Source organism: Macrotis lagotis, chromosome 1 (assembly GCF_037893015.1).
Source record: "Macrotis lagotis isolate mMagLag1 chromosome 1, bilby.v1.9.chrom.fasta, whole genome shotgun sequence".
NCBI lineage: Eukaryota > Metazoa > Chordata > Mammalia > Peramelemorphia > Peramelidae > Macrotis > Macrotis lagotis.
The window spans coordinates 714,422,145-714,435,860 of record NC_133658.1 but is presented as its reverse complement, the minus strand read 5'-3'; the positions used below and the strand labels follow the sequence as shown (position 1 = coordinate 714,435,860).

The following is a 13,716-nucleotide window of genomic DNA, read 5'->3' as shown; positions in this document are numbered from 1 at the left end:
TGAGATATCACCTCACACCTCTCAGACTGTCCAATATGACCAGACAGGACAATGATCAATGTTGGAAGGGATGTGAGAAATCTGGGACACTAATACATTGTTGGTGGACCTGTGAACTCATTCAAACTTTCTGGAGAGTAATTTGGATTATACCCAAAAGGCAATAAAAATGTGCATACCCCTTGATCCAGCAATACCACTACTGGTTCTATACCCTGAAAAGATCATGAAAAAGCATAAAATCATCACTTGTATAAAAATATTCACAGCAGCTTTTTGCATGGTAGCAAAGAATTGTAAATTGAGTGATATGACCATCAATTGGGGAATGGCTGTACAAATTGTGGTATATATACATTATGATACACTAATGTTGTATTAGAAACCACAAAGGATGAGAATTCAGAGAAGCCTGGAAGGATTTGCATGAACTGTTACTGAGGGAGATGAGCAAAACCAGAACAACAATTGTATACTGCAACAACATGGGGTTGATGGTCATTCTTAATGGACTTGATCATTCCATTAGTGCATAAATCAGGGACAATTTTGGGATATCTGTGATGGAAAATACCATCTGTATTAAAATATTGTGGACTTCAAACAAAGACCAAAGACTATTGCCTCTAATTTTAAAAAAAAGCATTATCTTGTTATGTAATTTTGCTATCTCTTATATTTTATTTTTTTTCCTTAAGGATATGATTTCTCTCTCAACACATTTAATTTAAATAATGTATAGCATGGAAGCAATGTAAATCCTAAGAGACTCCCTTATATGGGGATTGGGCAGAAGGAAGCGAGATTAGAGAAAAAATTATAAAATTCAAAAATAAATTAATAATTTTAAATTTAAAAAAAAGAAAAAGAAAGTTTAGAATGTATACCTCCAGTCTGTACACCATCAATTCTCTCTCATGATAGAAGGATATTTGATATAAATTCTTCAGAGTTATCTTGGATCATTGTATTACTGCAAATAACTGTCATTCATTGCTTAAAATATTGCTTTTATTATTGCAGTATTATTGTTACATTGTAGACAATATATTTCACTTTGCATCAGTTCATGAAAGTATTTACAGGTTTTTCTGAGAGTATCCTGATCATCTTTTCTTTCTTTCTTTTTTCTTTTTTTTTTGCAAGGCAATGGGGTTAAGTGGCTTGCCCTAGGCCACATGGCTAGGTAATTATTAAGTGTCTGAGGCCAGATTTGAACTCAAGCACTCCTGACTCCAGGGCCAGTGCTCTATCTAACGTGCCACCTAGCCAGCCCACATTTTTTCTTTCTATTTACTGTTTTTATTTTTTAGCTCATTTGGGATACAGACCTAGTAGTAATATTTTAAGAACAAAGACATTATACATGGATTTATAGTTCTTTGAGCAGTCTCAAATTACTCTATAGAATGATTGAATTAGATTGTAACTTCACCATCTGTTCATTACTGTGTCAATTTTCCCTCTTCTTCATTTTTCATTTTCTATCCTATTGCAGATCTACTAGGTATGAGGTAGTGCCTCAGAATTATTTTAATTTTCATTTTGCCAATTCAGGGTGAGGTAAGATCATTTTTTTTTCATATGGTTATGGATAGCTTTGATTAGTTCATCTGAAAACTTCATATCTTTTGATCCTTTATCAGTTAGAGAATGGCTCCTATTTTGACTCAGTACTCTGTATGTTTGAGAAATTATGCCTTTCTTCATTAATAAGAGCAACTTGCTTCAAAAATTTTTTTTTCATGCTATCCCTAAATGTTGTGTCTTTCATCCCTTTTTCTCCTAGTATATTTTATTCTCTCTCTCCTTTCACTATCCCTCCTCAAAATTGTTTTGCTTCTGACTATTCTAACCTTCCCTTTATCTAACTCACATTTTCTTATTCCCTTTTCCTCCTTTCCTTTAGGATTAGATAATTTTTCCCAATTGAATGTGAATGTTATTCCCTCTTTGAATCAGTTCTGATTAGAATAAGATTCACTCACATCACCTCACACCTTTTGATTGTAAAACATTTTTCTTGCCCCCTTTACGTAAGATAATTTATCCTGTTGTCTCTCTCTCTCTTCCATTTCTCTTAGTATGTTCTTCTTACCACTTAATTTAAAAAATATTATCTTTTCATATTTATGTGTCTTTTATATATTCTCTATATATTCCTTCTTGGGGTAGGTAGTTTGTGCAGTAGTTAGAGCACCAGTCCTGGAGTCAGGAGGACCTGAGTTCAAATCTTCCCTCAGACATGTGCCACTTACCAGCTTGTGACTTTGGACATCTACTTAACCCTGATTGGTTCACATCCTACTAGATGAGTAGAATAACCATTTAAGTCATCCAGATCCAAATGTGGTCACTGCACCTAGATGGCTCCAGAGGAGAAATTGAGGTTAGTTACTTAGCATATTGTCCTATCTCTCAAATCCAATTCATGTACAAATCATGGCATCACCTCCTTGACATTGAGGTCTTCTTATTGAACAAAGTACAAATAGCAATAATATCAACATCAACAACAAACTCCTTCTAGCTCCTCTTATAAGAAAAAAGTTCTTATGAGTTACCAGTATTGTGTTCCTATAGAAGAAAGAAAAGTTTAATCTTATTAAGATGCTTCTGATTTCCCTTACCTATTTAGTTTTTTAATGTCTTGAGTGTTATATTTGAAAGTCAGATTTTTTTCTTCCTGCTTTGTTTTTTTCATAAGTAAAGTTTGAAAGTCCATAATTTTATTGAATAGCCATCCTTTCCCCTGAAAGAGTATACTCAATTTTGCTAGGTTAGTTGATTCTTGATTTGTAATCCAAGCCCCTTTGTCTTCTAGAACTTCATATTCCAAGTGCTCTGACTCTTAAATATAGAAGCTATTAAATCTTGTGTTATCCTGGACATGGTTCCATAATACTTACCTTGTTTCTTTCTGGCTACTTGGATACTTTCCCCTTGACCTGTGAGCTCCAGAAATTGACTATAATGTTCCTGGGAGTTTTCATTTTGGAATCTCTTTCAGTAGTTGATCAGTGGATTCTTTCAATTTCTCAGTTTTACTTAATTAGGTCTTGAAAAATGAAGTGTAGATGCTTTTTTTTGACCTTGACATTCAGTTAGCACAATAATTTTTGATCATCCTTTGCTGATCCATTTTTCCAGGTCAATTGATTTTCCACTGAAGTATTTTTGTTGTTTTTGTTTTTGTTTTGTTTTGTTTTGTTTTTGGCAAGGCAATGGGTTTAGGTGACTTTTCCAAAGTCACACAGCTAGGTATTTTATTAAGTTTGTGAGGTCATGTTTGAACTCAAGTCCTGCTGACTCCAGGGCCAGTGGTTCTATCTGCTGCTTCACTTTACTGAGCCTCCAATTCACAATGTTTTCTGATTTCCATTATTTTGATTTTTTTTATTGTTCTTCATTTCTCATAAAGTCATTAGTTTCCTTTTGCTCAATTCTAATGTTTAAGGAATTCTTATTCTTATTATTGTTAGTATTAGTGTTAGTGAGACAATGCTGAGACTTCCCTAACTAGTACATATCAAGGGACTGAGGCTTTAAAATACTTTTCTTGTAGAGACTTTTCTATTCTGTACAAAATGAATGTGAATTTACTGTATATAGAACATGCTAAGTTTTACTGTAAATCTGAAGAATGGTTTTTTGAATTTAATTTCAAAGCATTGAAATCATGAACATTTTCTTGTGCTTAGATTAATGGTATTTTGCAAGAAGAAAACTATTTGTAACCTTGCTTGTTTTGTTGAAATTACAAAATTAAGATCAGGATGGTACAATCCATTTTTCAAGTGAAAACTTTTTGTGGTATTCTACTTTTAAAAAAACTTTTTTGATAGAAAGATACTATGGAATTCTTTTTGGCTAGTTTTCTTGAACTTTCAAAAAAATTTTGTCAGTGGGTGATATATAATGTTTGGGAGAGGATTTGATGAGCATGGAATTCTGATCCCCTAGCCCCAAGAATTGAGTTTGAATTCCAACATTAATGTGAACACTTCTGATCTCTGTAAAGTGATGCAAATGAATTGAATGTTGGAGTCTTCATTTATGGATCATAAGAAAGTAATATAGAATTGGTTGACATAATATTGACTAGAATTCCATTCTTCATACTTGAGGAATACATGTATTTAAAATGATTTTATTTAATAATTGTTATTAGATCAGTCATAAATAATTTCTTAACTCTTCCTCCCCTACTCTAATTAATTACCAGATACTGGGCCTAGCCCAGGAGTATAAGGGCAAAGTCCAGAATAAGGCAGCTAGATGGGAAATGAAGAGAATGTTACTATGAGGTAGGGTTCTGACAGGAGTTCTTCATCTTCACCATATTTAATCATGAAAGATTTTAGACCCCTGATGAGGAACTTCAGAATTATTTTAATGAAGTGATCTTGTCAGAGAATAAGGTCCAGAAGAATGCATTTGAATGGGAAATGAAGAGATGACTGGCTTCAATATATTCTTTATGTGGAAGTTTTAGGAGACTTTGAGAGTATTTTAGATTTTTTAAGCTAATTAAAATATTTAGTTCATATTCATATCCAGTTTCAGAGTATATATATATATTATATATATATATATATATATATATATATATATATATATATATTTAAGAAATGTCCTCATTTCTATAGTGAAATTATGCTATATTATATGTATTAAATATTTTTATTCTTTATATTAAATATTAGGCATAAATTGAGGTAAAAGTCTACTGTACAGCGGTGAGAGTAGAGTACAATCCAACAGAGATCACAGAGGTGCAGATGTGGCCCCAACAAACCAGGAACAGTCCTTCCCCTGCATCAGCAGAGGCTGCTGCTTCCAGAGAACTTGGTCCACAGATTGTAAAGGTATAAGATGGAGATTACAAAGATAACTTTTCTATTACTGATACAGGACCCTTTGCTTTGCCCATTCTCTGATCTGTACCAGTGTCTCACTCTAGACTCTCAGTAAGAGGAGGAGCAGTTGCACAACAGAGTTTGCTGCTCCAGGGGAGCAAGTTTCCTCCTCACAGTCCTGGGCCAGAAAAACGGCCTCATGTGGTCATTCACAGACCAAAGTATAGGCCAGGAAAACAGTCAATACCCCTTCTTAAATCATACCACCTTGGAGAAACTGGAAACTTGCAGGGTCCTAGAAGTATCTTTGAAAATAGCTGCAAAAAAGCACAAAAGTTTGGGACAGTATACCCTCCACTCTGGAAGTAGAAATCTATCATAATGAGGTAAAAGCATATCATAGACTAGGGAAATGAGCTAAAGAAAGAAGAAAAAAATCTGACCATTGACAGTTGTTATAATGATAGGAAAGAAGAAAACATACTTAGATGAAGATCACAAAGTTAATGCTCCTATATCCAAAGCCTCCAAGAAAAATTTGAATTGGTCTCAGGAAATGGTGCAACTCAAAAAAAGGATTTTGAAAATCAAGAAGGGAGGTAGAAAGAAAATTGGGAAGAGAAATGAGCGTGATGTGAGAAAATCATGAAAACTGAATCAGCAGCTTAGAGGAGACACACAAATATTGCAGAAAATAATATCTTAAAACCAGATTGGGTCAAATGGTAAAAGAGGTCCAAAATGTCAATGAGGTAAAAGAATGCCTTAGAAAGCAGTACTGGTCAAAAGGAAGAGGAGATACAACAGCTTACTGAAGAAAATAAATCCTATAAATATAGAAATGAACAAAGGGAAGCTGCGGGCTTTGTGAGAAATCAAGAAAAATAAAAATAAAAAATAAAACACTAAAAGGAAATGTGAAATATATCATTGGACCAGCAACTTAGTTGGCAATTATATCCAGTATAAATAATTTAAAAAATTTTTTTGACTACTTGAAAGCCATGATCAGAACAAAAGAGATTAGAAATCATCTTTCAAGAAAGTATCAAGGAAAAGAGCCCTGATATTGTAAAAGCAGAGGATGAAATAGAAATTGGAAAAAAATCTACCAATAATTTCCAGAGTAGATTACAAAACAAAAAGTTTTTAGCCAAATTTCAGAGTTCCCAAGTCAAGAAGAAAATATTGCAAGTTGTTAGGCAGAAGTAATTCAATTATGATGGAGCCACAGTCAGGATAGCACAACATTTAACAGCTTTTACATTAAGGAATCATAGGACTTGGAATATGACATTTTGGAAAGGAAAAGAGCCCCAATTACAATCCAGAATCAAGAAAACTTAGTATATTCTATCAGGGGAAACATGGTTATTCAAAGAAACAGATGAATTTTAAACTTTCCTGATGAAAAGAACTGAACTGCATAGAAAATTTGATCTTCAAATATGAGATTCAAGTGAAGCATAAAAACATGAACAGGAGAGGCAAATCAGAAGGAAGTTAATTATGTTGAACTATGCTCATGTTCTTGCATGAAAAAATGATACTGATAACTCATATGAATTTTTTTCATTCATTAAGGCAGTTAGAAGGAGCATATTTAGATAAGGCACAGTTGGTAGAGTTAAGGAGTGAGAGAGGAATGTACTGGAAGAAAGGTAAAAGGAGAGGTAGAATGGAATGTTATTTCATATAAAAAATAAGAAAACAATTTGCAGTATATTGGGAGAGGGGTATTTAAGGGGGAGGTGAGTGAACCTTACTCTCTTCAGGATTATCTCAGAGAGGTAATAAAATACTCACTCAATTGGATATAGAAATCTGTATTATCCTAGAGGAAAATTGGAGGGGGGATGGGAGGAGGTAGGGAAGACTGTGGGAGGGGCAAATCAGACTCAAAACACTTTTGAGAAGCAACATGGAGAAAGAAGACAGTAACTAAATGATATTTTGGGAAATAAGAGGGAGGGAAATGCAATTAGCAATAGTAACCATGGGAAAAAATGTTGAAACAAGTTTCCCTTACAAAGACATCATTTCTCAAACATAGAGTTCTGGGTCAAATTTTACAAAAATTAGAGTCATTCCCCAATTGATAAATGATCAAATGATATAGACAGTTTTTATGAAGTTTTCAATGCTATCTATGTCCATTTTGAAAAAAGAAAGTCCTAGCTCACTATGAAAATTAGAACAATTCTGAGTTACTACCTTATACCTATTGGATTGGTAACTTGGACATAAAAATTAAATGACAAATGTTGGAGGGGATGTAGGAAAAATAAGAAATTAATGCATTATTGGAGGGGAAAAGGACTATAAAAAGGGTTTTGACCTAGTAATGGCACTACTAAGTCTATATTCTAAAAGTGATGAAAACAGGAAGGTAAAGGACCTATATGTATAAGGATATTCATAGCTGCTTCTTATTGGTCCAAGGAATTGGAAATTGAGGCAATGCTTATGTTGGGGAAATGACTGGACACACTGTGTTATGAGATTATGATTGAATCCTATTCTGCTAGAAGAAAGTTTGAGCAGAGTGCTCTCAGTTAAACCTGGAAATACTTACATGAGCAGATGCAATGGGAAATATACTATATAAAAAGTAACAACTGACTTACATTTTCTCAGAAGTATTTTGATCCTGACAGATCTGAAGGATTTATGACAAAGATAACTATCCATCCCAAGAGAAAGAGCTGATAGTGTCTGAATACAGATTGCAGCATTCTTTTTTTTTTTCACTTTATTCTTCTTGAGATTTCTTTTTACGGGGGAGGTGAATGAATATTATGAAAATGTTTTGCATGACTACATATTTTAACCTATATCAAATAGCTTGCTTTCTCAGTGACAGTGAGTGGGGTGTAAAGAAAGGAGATAATTTGAAACAAAGTTTCATGCTTAAAAATTAAAAAAAGTTTAAAAATGCATGTTAAAACAAAATGCAAAAAAGCGCCCACAAAATACAGGAAAGATCATGAGAGGAGAGAGAAGAAATAGCACATTACTTCATTATCTTAGCCAAGAAAATCCTAAATTGGGTCTCAAAAAGTCAGATACAGCTGAAAACACACACACATACACACACACACACACACACACACAAACACACACACAGACACAGACACACACACACACACACACACATACACATACACATACACGCAGACAGACATTCTCATTTTAGCACAGGTTTTCCCTTAAAATAACTGTAATAGTTTTCCTCCTTCCCTCTTGCTCTTAGAATCTTTATTTGCCTTTAAGATTCAGTTCAGGTGACTGAACCACAAGAATGTTTTTCCTTGTCCTCCAAGCTTTTTGTTCTCTGAACTTCCTGAATTCAAGGTCTATTCCCTTTCAATGGAATATAACTCCTTGAAAGTAAAACTGTTTTGGTTTGATTTTATTTTCTTAAATTCTATTACTTATTATAAGCATCTAATATGGATTATGGTTATATTGAATTGAATTGAAGGTTTCTACATAAGCCTACTTATTGTCTCAATGTCAATTATTCTCTTTCCAAATTAAAATTTTTGTCTATTTTTCTTCTGATGAAACAATGTTGCAAAGAGTCGCTATTTGGTAGTGGCTATTAAAAAAAAGAATCCGAGTTCAAATCTTGTTTAATTTATATAGTCATTGATAAACAATAAGGAATATTCTTCATTCCAGAGAGCCATAGTTATATATTTGTTTTTTGTTTTGTTTTGATTTGTTATTTCAAGACTTCATTTTTTCCTATTTATATCTATTTTATTTGCATTCATGTTCCATTAATTTTTCTCATGTTAATTAATTTCCCAATATATCTGTCCCCTCCTCATGCAGATAACTATTCTATATGACAAAGGAAAATGAGAAAAAATTCATACTGAACTAGCTAAAAAACTAAACAACACATCAATTCATTCTCACACTATATTCAGTACCCCATATCCATAGTTCCCACCTCCGGAAAGACAGTAGAGAGCTGCACTCTAATATCTATTTGGGTACTAAATTTTATTTTTACCCTGGTTAGTTGCAAAAACAAGTTTCAACATTCACTTTTAAGAAACCTGAGTTGCAAATTCACGCCCTTTCACCCACCCCACTCTCCTCCATTGAGGAACTTAAAAATGTGCAGTAATGAAAACCATTACCACTAAGGTCATGTTGTAAAGTAAACATAAACCACTCCCCTTCAAAGAAAAAGAGAAACCTCTTGGAAAAACAAAGCTTTTTAAAAAGTATGCTTCAATCTGTATTCAGACATCATCATCTATTTCTATGAAATGAATAACATTGCTGAGAAAAGGTAATTCACAGATGATGATGATGCAACTTTTTTGACTACTTTGTATATAGTATATTTTCCATTGTATCTGCTCATATAATTTTTAAATTGTGAACACACTCTCTTCATCATTTCTTTCTTTATTTTTTAATTGACACTTCATTTTATTTTTTTGATTACTTACTATGCTAGCTTTTCTGAGAACATTCTCTTCATCATTTCTTTCTTTTTTAATTGACATTTTATTTTAATCTACCACCTCCCCTCCCCTCCCCTCTCCCCTTGGTGACAAAAAATCGGGTAAAAGTTGTATATAAAACATTTATGTTGAGCAGATATACATATTAGTCATTTTATATAAGAAGAATTAGACTAAAAGAAAAGAAAGAAAACCATGATGAAAAAGAAAAAAATATGAAAAGTTTTTTTAAAAAGAGAATATAGTTTCCATGCAAATTCTGCATTTCTTTTTCCAGTGTTGTCCTTGATTTCTGAACTTTTGAGAGGAGCTGCATCCATTCTAGTTGGTTAATTACAGTGTTATTAATGTGTACAACATGATGTGAAAAACATGCATTTAATATTTCTGCCTTTCTGAATTTCATTGCAAAGTTTTTATGCCCTAATACACAATCAATTTTGGTATAGGTGTCATGTACCACAAAAAAGGATACATTCCTTTCTATCCCCATTCCCTTTTCTCCAGAGGTCTATCATATCAATATTTTCTAAGATTCTATTCATCTTCTTCCTTCTTATTTATTTTGTAGTTATATTTACTCAGTTCTGAGAGATAAAAGTCCCCAACTATTATGCCTTTTCTTGTCTGTCTCCTTTAAATTCATTTAGCTTCTCCTCTAAGAATTTGGGTTCTATTTGGTGCATGTGTTTTTAATAATGATATAATTTCATTGTCTATGGTACATTTTAAGAAGATGCATTTTTCTTCCTTGACCATTTTAATGATATTTATTTTTGTTTTTTCTTTGTCTGAGATCAGGATAACTATCCCTGATTTTTTTACTTCCACTGAAGTAAAATGTATTTTGCTGCAGCCTCTTACTTTTTCCCTGTGTTTGCCTCTCCTTTTCAAATGTCTTTCTTGTAATTGCATATTGAAGGATTCTAGTTTTTAAACCATTCTGCTCTTTGCTTCTATTTTATTGGAGCATTCATTCCTCCAACTTATGTTTCCCCATTTATAAATTTCTTTTTTCCTTTCTTCTTATCTCACCTCACCAGTGTTTGGATTATTTTCCCTTTAACTTTTTTCCATTTTAACTTGTTTACTTTTGCCTTCATTTTTGTTTTTCTAATTATCATTTCCTTCTTCCCCTTTCTTTTCCTTTCCCTATTATTTCTCTCTAGATTAGGTAAGATTTGTGAAACCAATTGAGAATGTATGTTATTGCCTCTTTGAGCCAAATCTGATTAGCGTAAAATTTACTCAGTGTTCACTCATTTCTTTCCCTCTACTATTATAGGTCTTTGTGCCTCTTCATTTAGTGTTATCTTCTAATATTTAACATTCTCCTAGTATAATCCTTCTTTTCATGTCTTTATTGATATAACCCTATCTTTTAACCAAAAACCACAAAGCATTCTCCTTTTTTCTGCCATGATAGAAGTACCTTTCTCAAGGGTTGATTGGTTGATTACTTGATGGATTGATAAGAAACATTGCCTCATAGTCACTGAGTACATGCAAAATCATAAATCACATCCAATTTTAGGTAATTTGTACTGCACTCTATTTTTGAGTAACCTGCATAGACATACAATTTTCATGAGACAAAGCATCATGCAAAGCCAAATCATTTCATGAACCTTTTTATAACCTTCCTCTAAACAACTTCCTCCAATAGTAGCCAAAGCAACTAAGCTTGGACCTGGGCTGCTCTCTGGTTGAGCTGGGACCTCAGCTGTGCTATGACTAAGAGCCTTCCATTGACTCTCCCCTCTCCTGCAAATGCTGGGCTATAGTTTTACTTTACACCCCAAAGAGACAGAACTCTACTGAAGATCCTCCATGATATTTTGAACTGAGAACTTACTTCACTCTTTTTCTGGTGGAATCTGTAGCCTTGATGTCTGTGTAGAGGTTTAATTTATGCTTATACTCACCACCATCTTGACTCTGCCCTGAAAGTCCTGTTCATCATTTCTTATAGCAGAATAGCATTTCATCTTACTCATCATATAACAAATTCATCAACCATTTCCCAATCTATGTGCATCCCCTCAGTCTCCAACTCCCTGCTACCAAAAAAGAGTTGGTATAAATATAAATATAAATATATTTATTATATTATATATATTTATATATTTTTATATTATATATATTTACATTTATTTATATTATATTTATATATATATATACATATATATATATATATATATATAAATATCCTTTTCCCTTCTGTTTTTCATCTCTTATGTAATATTTGTAGCATTGGCACTACTAGCTTCAAGTCACTCTACAGAATTGTTAAATCATTTCACAACTTCTTCTACAATGCATTGTTGTTGTCCTTACATCCCTTCCAAAATTTCGCATTTTCTCTTTCTGTCCTATAAGTCAATTCACTAAGTATTGAATTGTTCCAATCTACAATTCTCCAATCTGGAGTGAGTTGGGACATTTTAAAGAAATGATTTAAAAAGCTTTGATAGCATCAGCTGCAAATTATTTGTTTCTTTTGATCATTTATCATTTGTGGGGTATCTCTGTTTTTTAGTAAATTTGACTCAGTTCCTCTGTTTGAAAACTAAAGTCTCTATTAGAGAAAATTGTTTCAATATTATTTCCCACAGATGCTATTGCTAGCTGCATTTCCCTCCATTCTATACCCCATATCCATTTATTCTATTCTGTTTCTCCTTTCACCCTATTCTTCTTCAAAATTACTTTGTATCTGACTTCCCTCTCCAACAATCTTTCCTGTCCCATCATCTCCCACCCTAACCTCCCTCCCCTCCCCCCTCAATCCCTTTATTCTCATCCTTTCTTAAATGGAAAAAAAATCTATTTCTAATTACCATTGAGTGTGTATATTATTTCTTCTCTGAACCAATCCTGATGACAATAAGATTTACTCACCCCCCCTCATCTCCCCACTTCTTCAACTTCGATGTAAAAGCTTTTCCTTGCCTCTTTTAAGTGAAATAACTTTACCCAAGTCTACGTCTCAATTTCCCTCTCACCCAGTTCATTCTTCTCTTACCCTTCAACTCCATCTTTTTAATATATTATTTCTTCAAATTCAACTCCCACCTAGTCCTATATATGCTCTTTCCAACTGCCCTAACAAATGACAAATTTTATTTGAGGTATCTGAATATAAAAAGTTCAGTATCATTAAGCCCCTTATAATTTGCCTTTCCTGTTTTAGCTTGTTATGTTTCACTTGAGTCTTATATTTGAAGATCATATTTTCTCTTCACCTCTGATCATTTCATAAAGAATGTTTGAATTTCTCTATTTCATTAAATGTTCATTTGTTTTCCTCTGAAAGTATATGTTTAGTTTTTCTGGGTAGTTAATTCTTGGTTTTGCTTCCCAGAATATAATATTCCAAGTAGATACTGTAAAATCTTGAACTACCCTGACTGTGGCTCCATGATATCTGAATTCTTTTCTTTCTGGTTGCTTGCAATATTTTATCATTGACTTGGGAGATCTGAAATTTGACTATAATATCCTGATTGTTTTCATTGTGGAAACTCTTTCATGAGGAGATCAGTGGATGCTTTCAGTTTGCATTTTATTCTCTACTTCTGTAATATCAGCACAATTTTTCTTGATTTCTTGATCTTGTCTAGGTTCATTTTTTTTTTTGGTCATGGCAATCAGGGAGTCCAATGATATTTAAATTATCCTTCCTGAGGTTTCCAGATTAGTTGTTTTTCCAGTGACCTATTTCACATCGTCTTCTGGTTTTTACATTCTTTTTTATTGGTTTGTTTTTCATTTTTCACAGTCATCAAATTCCCTTTGCTTCATTCTAATTTTTTTTAATTTATTTAAGGCAATGGGTTTAAGTAACTTGTCCAAGGTCACACAGCAAGGCAATTATTAAGTGTCTGGGGCCAGATTTGAATTCAGGTACTACTGACTCCTGGACTGGAGCTCTATCCACTACATTACCTAGCTGCCCCCCCCCCCAATTGATTTGCAAAATAATCTTTGAACTCTTCCATAGCCTGAGCCAAATTCATATTTTTTCTTTCAAGTGTTAAATATAGAAGCTTTGCATTTTTATTTAATTGTATTTGTATTTTGAACTTCCAGACAACCATAACAACTGCCAATGAACAGATTTGTTTTATTTTGTTGTTTTCTAATTTCTCCAGTCTATGATTCCATTTTTATTTCTTTGTTAAGATGAGGCTCTGCTTTCAGGATGGAGAGCATATTGTCTCAAGTTTTGGAGGGTTTTTCCATCTGTTTTCAGAGATACTTCTAGGGAACTACAAGTTTTAGTCCTTTCATGGTATTATGAGATGTTATGACTATGCTCCTTGTCTGTTCTCTGGTCTATAGGTGACCACAAATACTTTCTTCTCTGG

At 33.2% G+C, this 13,716-nt stretch overlaps 1 protein-coding gene across 1 annotated transcript in view; it reads left to right on the top strand.

Annotated features, from left to right (window-relative positions):
- Nucleotides 1-13,716, top strand: part of GALNT13 (polypeptide N-acetylgalactosaminyltransferase 13) — an 870,176-nt gene that overhangs the window by 628,679 nt on the left and 227,781 nt on the right. The gene's annotated exons all lie outside the window — the stretch shown is intronic.